Genomic DNA, 7,894 nt, shown 5'->3' on the forward strand with positions numbered 1-7,894 from the left:
AAAGTTTATTTCCTTCATGAATGTTTGCATTCAAGAAGTTGTGAAGCCGTGTGTGAAATAGTAGAGCGCACTCAATTGGGCAATCTTTCCAAGTGAAAACTGGGTTGAATTCATGAACTATGTTCTCGATTAATGTTATATCTCTTGCTAGTTCGTTTTAGACACCTCGTCTATTGTGAACGTCACAAACAAGTCTGGGAGACCCCACATGCCCACCATGGCAATCAAGTCTTTTAAGTTTTTTCGATGCCAAGATGATGTGCTTGGAAAAGATGTGGTAAGTTGTAGCACACGATGTTCCTCATTGCGTCCTGATCACTTGCTGTCTTATTCAATCTCTTGTATGTATCGATGTCGCGCTGTAACAACATGCTATTTGAACTGTTTGCAAATCAATATTGCTTGCTTCAATTGATACATCATTAGCAGGTATGGCTTGCGTAATGTGAAGACCGAGAACAATGTTCAAATCCTCATCCTAATATAGTCACTGAAACAGACATGTCCTTTGTAGTTCCCAGCCCGAAGGGGAAAAGAAAAGGGAAAACAATAGTTTAACAATGATATCATCAAATTTAGATCCGCAAGCTATTATATTTAAATGTTGCAGCGCGCACTTTGCTAGTGTTGCAGCATCACACAATTGTATCGAAGCGAACTCGTGTTTGTCAGATGTACATAATGCTCTTTGTTTTGAAGGCTCCACCAAATTTTACAGTAGTGATAGTTCACTATGCGTCTTCGCTTTTGTTATTAGTTGAAATGGGTCATTTTGCTTGTGGTTCTTGATGATGTTGGCTACAACCTCTAGCGAAAGTACACATATGCCCAGCCTTGTGTGAGGACGTTCTACAAGTGTCTTGTACTTCCTTTATAATAGGATTGTTCACTATATTGTATGTAAGTATGCTTGCAAACAACTGGTCCGGAGTCTAGGTCTTTTGATATGCGAGCCCTATCAGTCGACCAATAGATTAGGGGATTGTCTAGTATAGATCTTCTCTCTAGAATGCCTCTTGCGATGGCATTCGCTATGGAAGTGACGCTCATTGACACATCTATGATGCTAAGAAGTTGGGTAAGTAGTTGGTTGCCTATTTACTGACGAATGTAATCTAGAAGTAGGGGTACTATACTTGCTTGCTCGGTCATATTCTTTTTACAGTTATAGCAAGCACACTAGTGTGCTTTAACACCATATTTGTCTGCAACATCTAGTAACATTGCACTTGCTAGTTTCACATTAGTTGTGTAGCTTTCAAATTCAGTACGATGTCGTCTTATCAGAAATGAGCACACACCACATCTAGGACATAGTGCAATGTTTCCAGTAACAATATCACACTCAGAACGCCATTGCTCATATAACATCTCCACACTATACCATGTGGACGCATTTGGCATTAGCAGTTGTTTTCTTTTTCTCGAAGTCCTAATTTATGCAGCATGTCTTCTTCGTAGGTGTGTATTTTCCAAGTTTCGGTTTGCCATATTACCTGTAGCAAATGTTTGGCAATTTCGATTGACATATTTCAAAGCCAAAGTTTAAAATTAAGAAACATACAACCGTGCAGTTTTAATTATAAATATCTTGAGGTGATCGAATGAGCATGAATCTGTAAACATACTTGGAAAGGATGCTAGAGGCACGTCTGCTGTTGATGAACTACATGCCTATGCTTAAGATCGATGGTGATCTTGAAGCACCTTGCAAAAGAATATTTTCAAATTGGTTAGCATATCTAAATTTGAGTTACACGTCGTTGTTTAAGTCATACTAATTTTGTGCTTATTTGTGCAGGTGAAAAAAAACCATACATAAAGTATGGTGGGGATTTGGCACAGTCCTGCCAAAATTCTATAAACATAACGGAACATGCCCTTCCTTCATTTCTCAAATAACACTCTCGGTATCGAAAGTGGACCAAAGATACACCTTCAATAATGAAAGTGGCCATGAGTTTGTTCGAATATAAAAGAGAGGAAAATAGGAATACCTTTGTGAGTCTGCGAAATTGAAGTCGATGACTTGTGTGATATTGTTTCACGATCGCTAGGTTAATGAAGATCTAAACGACTGTTGACACACACGAGTTATCTTTGTTGACCTCGAGCCATAGTCACAATATCTATAATAAAAAAAACATCCGAATCAGGAACAAAATAAAGATGCAGATCCTACCTACTAACTATATAAAGTACTGTCGCTTTCATCCACGACGCGAGCTGTTCGCTTCAATTTCAGCCATGGCGACTCTTTTAGCCATGGTCACATGTGATCACGTGACCACCTGATAGGCCAGCATCCATAACATGGAGGACAGACATTGTGTTTAGCCATGGCGGCTCTTTCCTCTCGCAGGTTAGCTAGACGCACACTGCACAATTCTGAGTGCATGTTTCTCTTCTCTAATCCAAGGTTCGGCTGAGATCGGCATAATATAGAATTATTTTATAAAATAAACTAATTAATTTTCTCTTTCCGTTCCCTTTGGATGATTTCTCTTTCCGTTCCCTTTGGATGATTGTACAGGTAGTCTATCGCTTCCAAGTTTTGTCCTTTCACACCGCCACCGAGTAGAGCGGGCCACCGGGTAGCAGAGGAAAGACGAGAATGGACTGGTCCTGTTGTGGCTGACATCAGAAGCTCTGCCAAGTGAAAAGGTGGGAAGTGGCGACCTCCCGAACGTGCTAGTGTCGGTAGCTATTTTTGGGTGACGGAGGGCTCGGACACCCTCATGTGGGTCCTGAGGCGGTGAAGAACTGTGTCCTCGGCCTTTTCTAGAATGGTGCCCGAGCATGGTATGTGAAATCAATCCACTGCTCCTCCATGCTCTCAAGGGTGGCGTCATGAACGCCATCGCCGCCCCCCTCTATTTTTAACAATTCTCGTAAGCACGTCTGACATGGCATCAACGCCACTCTACCAGGTTGGCCAGCCACTTAATTACGACCACGTCAGAAGCATCCAAGCAAACCTAGCTGGCGAATTTGAATAATACTAGTGTCGCGACCCGTGCGAATTTGAAAATACGCGAATTTGAATAATACTAGTTCTCCGACAGGCAGGAAGCATTTTGCATTTTCAAGGAATCATTTTCCATGTAGTTACAGGCAAAAAACAACAGAATCTGCAAGAAACAATAGACCAGGCAATGAACTCAAGGCTAGTTCATTGATCTCATCAACCTCTAAATTTCGTGGTGCAAGAATAGCACGGTCTTTGAAGAAGCATGCATAATCCTCAACTCTTTGAAGATCTTTGTGTACCCATTCTATCAAACTCAAAACAGAGTTGCCATGGATCAATATTTGCGGTGGATTTACCACTCTGCCGTCATTGTTTGACTGACCTATAGTGCCATCCCCAATTTGTAATGTCCATTTGATAAATTCATGTTCTATACCATTATAAGCACTCTGTCTAACCCGCATGTTTTGGGGTGAGCTTTAAAACACTCACATATCTCCAAATATATAACCGGCATAACGTTGCATCAACAATGTCCTCGTGTGATCCCTTTGGCACAACCGGTAAGATTTGCCTAAAGTCACCACCAAAGAGCATAACTTTTTCACCAAACACTGTATCACTTGCATAATGTCCTGTCTAGTGTTTCATATGCGTACCTATGCATCATTGGAGCCTCGTCCCAAATGATTAACCTTGCAAGCTTCAACACCTCGTCCAATGGGCTATTAGCTTTGATTCCACATGTGCTAGAAGCATTGAGTAGCAATGGGATTTTGAAACGTGAGTGAGCTGTATGACCATTTGAGAGTAACAATGATGCAACTATTCTAGACGATGCACATGCCAAGGCAACGTGTTTCTCTCCATGCAATCGAGATAGCATGGCATTGTAAAGATAAGTTTTGCCTGATCCACTTGGTCCATCAAGGAAAAAAACACCACCCTAGTTCAAAGAAATAGCTCTAAGGATAGTATCAAATGCTCTTGATTGACAACTATTAAGACTCCTTTCCATGGAAACAGACAAATCAACCAGCTGAACAGAATCAAACATCATCTCTTCCATTAGCAAACCATTGTTGACAGTGGTAACACTTGATCTATCTGGAATAGGCAACCCTTCAAAATCAGCTAATCGCTTTCCATACTGGTGTAAGAGATCTTGCATGTGCCACAGAGCCTGATTCTTTGCTATAGAATGACAAACACCAACATCGACACACCCTCTTTGCTGCAAATCAATGGAAAAAATCTTTTGAAAGTTTGACGGAGAATTTGTCCCAAAGCTGCCCAGGGTCTATAGGCTCACAAAAAACCATTATAATGACAAACAATTGACGTAACTGGAATCCTGTATTCTGAATTGCAGCTTCATGGAGACACATGTACCACTCCTCATCACTCTCCAGCATCCCTCTGGCTTCACATGCAGCCTTAAAACATGGATACAAATGTCCATTCATTGTTCGCAAATCCTTTGCACACTTTGCACACTGTGAGTAGCATCCGTATACGTCCAATCATATTTTTCCTTTTCCTTTTAGTCCATGAGGGAAGAGCCAAATTCCACACCCACTTGCAAGGAAAATCAACATATAGTAAGCTACTTGCATCCGCATACAATTGATTGGCTTTGAACCATTCGTGAGAGATGTTCTTTGGTTTCTGTCACAACTAATCACATCACGCAAGTCATCCTGGTCATTGAAAAGCACATTATTGTGCATTGGGAGATAAACATGTAACCTTTGTATATCGGGCTTTTCATCGTGCAAATCATATTGATATATGCGCCAGCATGTCTCTGAAGCAAAATGTACCGTGCATCTAGATATTGACTAACCTCATCAATAACCCCATTTCTGTCTTGCAACTCTATAGGAGCTCTATCATGTCCTTTGTATACATACTTATACAAATATTTTACAGATGTAATGGTAGAGCATACTTCTATGTTAATATGGGCTTTGTATCTCAAAGAGAGAAAAGGGTTGTATGGAACAACCCATCGACTATCCACCCTTTGATCCTTTACCTGGATGAAACTACCATCATCTCGTCGCATGTAAATTGGATACCCATTGTCATCAACGCTAGTAGTCTCTTAAAAAATTCGAGGATACCAATGTTTGCAACTCCCATTAACCATCCAAGGAGAGCACATATTCAGTTCACCACATGGTCCATGGACATTGCAATGACTAATTATGCTGTGCAACTTTGGAAACATCACCTTGTCGCGGGAAGTTCAGCACACACCAACATATCATAGTGAGGGATCTCGATCGGTTTACATCCACTTTCCAATATCCATAATATATGTGCATGTGGCAAGCTTCTTTTTGAAATTCAATAACAGAAACAAATCCCAATACTGTTCCAAATATTATTTTTTTCACCAATAAGTGCATCATGTCCTTATGCTTCTCATAAAAGACCCGTGCAGCCAAGTCGGGTCAATCTTGGGCAACTTGACCCGGCAATAAAGCATTGGTTATTTCATCCCACTTGGGATTGCAAGTAAAGGTGATAAACAGGTCAGGTTTACCCATCTTTCTAACAATAGCCATTGAATCTTGGTACAATTGATGCATATATCTAGGCCCCCCAGTATATGTAGATGGCAGTACCACCCTGCGTCTAGCAATGCCTGAGCAGAGACTCTATTAACCCCATCGCTTAAATTAACCATATCTACAAGACCCTGGTATACTTCAGCATCATGCAATGCTTTCTGGTTATTGCGTATCCATACTAATCTAGATTCTTCCATATGCTACTATATGCATCAACAATGTACTGTTGATGCATATAGTATCTTCCACGTAGAAGGCATGAATTTGTATTTTCTCTAATCTATAGTCTATAAGCATAATATTGTCATTGAGTTACAGTCTTTGTATCCTCATTTGAGCCTTCTCTATTCCTACCATTGAGTGGAATTCCAAGATGCTAACCATCCTCTCCTTGAGGAAATAGAAGAACATATAATAGAGGCATATATGAGCGATGCAAGTTAGATATTTTTTTTATAGCACCTGTACGCGACATTATTTGAATGTCTCTATGCCCCACATAAAAATCATCTCCTTGATCCGGCATGATAGCTGCTACCTCACTTTCTGTATAGGGACCAAGTATTGCCATGTGAGGTTGATCGAGCTTCAGTGAGATGACCATTCTCAAATCTGCATGTGGACTTGACAGCAACATTTCTCTCATTGAACGAAGTGCACAGGCGTATGGATTATGTACATACATCATTATTTGCAACCTTTCAACAATGTTATGATTTAAAGAGGGCATTCCATGAAGTCTATTCTCTAATTCATGCTCTGTATCATGCACATAAAGTTGAGCAAATCGAGGAGCCACATGTCGGGTTTCATCAGGTATGACAGAACCAACACGATGATTAGGTGGTACCATGGATTCAATTGAATACTCCTCCTCCCCTAGTGAACTGACTATCCAAGTGAGCACCCAGTGAAACGAATGCCAAGGCATTATTATAAGAGCGTATGTTCTTTCTATATTCCTTACTTGCATTATCATTACCATGCAACAACTCCACCAATGCAAGAGGTGGATTTTCCAATGGTAGTAAAGAGACCTTTCCACTTCCACAACAGTGTTTGCCCACATATTCTCCAAGCTTTCTTGACGCCTCACACTTCAAAATTATTGCACCACAAAAATGGCACTTGTAAGAAAGGGCTCCTAATAATGAGTGGAGTACAATCTCTAGAATATACCACCATAGTTGCTGGGTGCTACATTCCGAAGCAAAGAAAACGCCTTATATAGTGACATTGAGATTTAATATCTTTCACATCACCAACAACAAACGTTATAAATGGAAATTATCATCCATAGGTAGCTCATTTAAATCAAATGAGAAAGGGCCTCGTGCCAAATCTCTATGTGTCTAAGCATTGTGATGTTCATTGATAGGTTCTTGAGAGGAACCATAGCATTGAGAATTGTTCTGTTTCTTGAATCCAAGTGGATTCCGCCATGGGGTTCACTATGCTCCTCATTTTCAATCCTTCCAAATGTTTCAATTCCAGCTGTGTTAAAGTAATCCGTAAAATTAGCGCCATTTTGTTTTCCAAAGCAAGTCCTTGTTCGTGATCGTTTACGGTGGCGAGTCATGCGTGTTGCATCCAAAATTTGAAGCCAACGAACTTGGTTCGAACTCAAGTATGTACAGCTCCTAGCCATCTTCAATCTCCTTCGAAACACAAATTAACGAATACTATTTTTCTTAACTTCAAACAACATAATACTTGAGATAAACAAAGAGAGAGACAATGACATAGATAGACAGTGAGATATACATACATACATACATGCATATATATATGTATATATATATACATATATATATGTATATATATATGCATATATATATGTATATACATATATATATGTATATATATATATATACATATAGTCTATTTCAATCATCATGGACATTATAGTCTATTTCAATCAAGCCCAAGCTTTCTTGAATAATCATGAGTGTAATATTTTCATCTAATTTATATGAATCTAATCGTATAGTAATTTGAAAAACATCGTTCCAATTAACAGCATAAACCGGCCATGGCCTAGACCAACTTGGAACATGGAAATAACGATGCTCAAACTCGGCAACCAAATTCACCCTTTCCTTAAAGGAAAGAGTGCTTCTCATGTGCTTTAAAAAAAATGCAAGTCACCTCTTCTATTTGTCAATCATACATACAATTATATAAGTAAGTAGAAGCATGAATACTATATACGTCGATGTGTGTCAAATATACTATGTGAATACATTGTGTGTGTCAAATATACTATGCGAATACATTGTGTGTGTACATGGATGTTTGGACCTATACATTTGGGTGCTTAACCTTTGTGTGTGTACATGTGTGT

Source organism: Cibotium barometz, chromosome 28 (assembly GCF_041138505.1).
Source record: "Cibotium barometz isolate CiBa-2024 chromosome 28, ASM4113850v1, whole genome shotgun sequence".
NCBI lineage: Eukaryota > Viridiplantae > Streptophyta > Polypodiopsida > Cyatheales > Cibotiaceae > Cibotium > Cibotium barometz.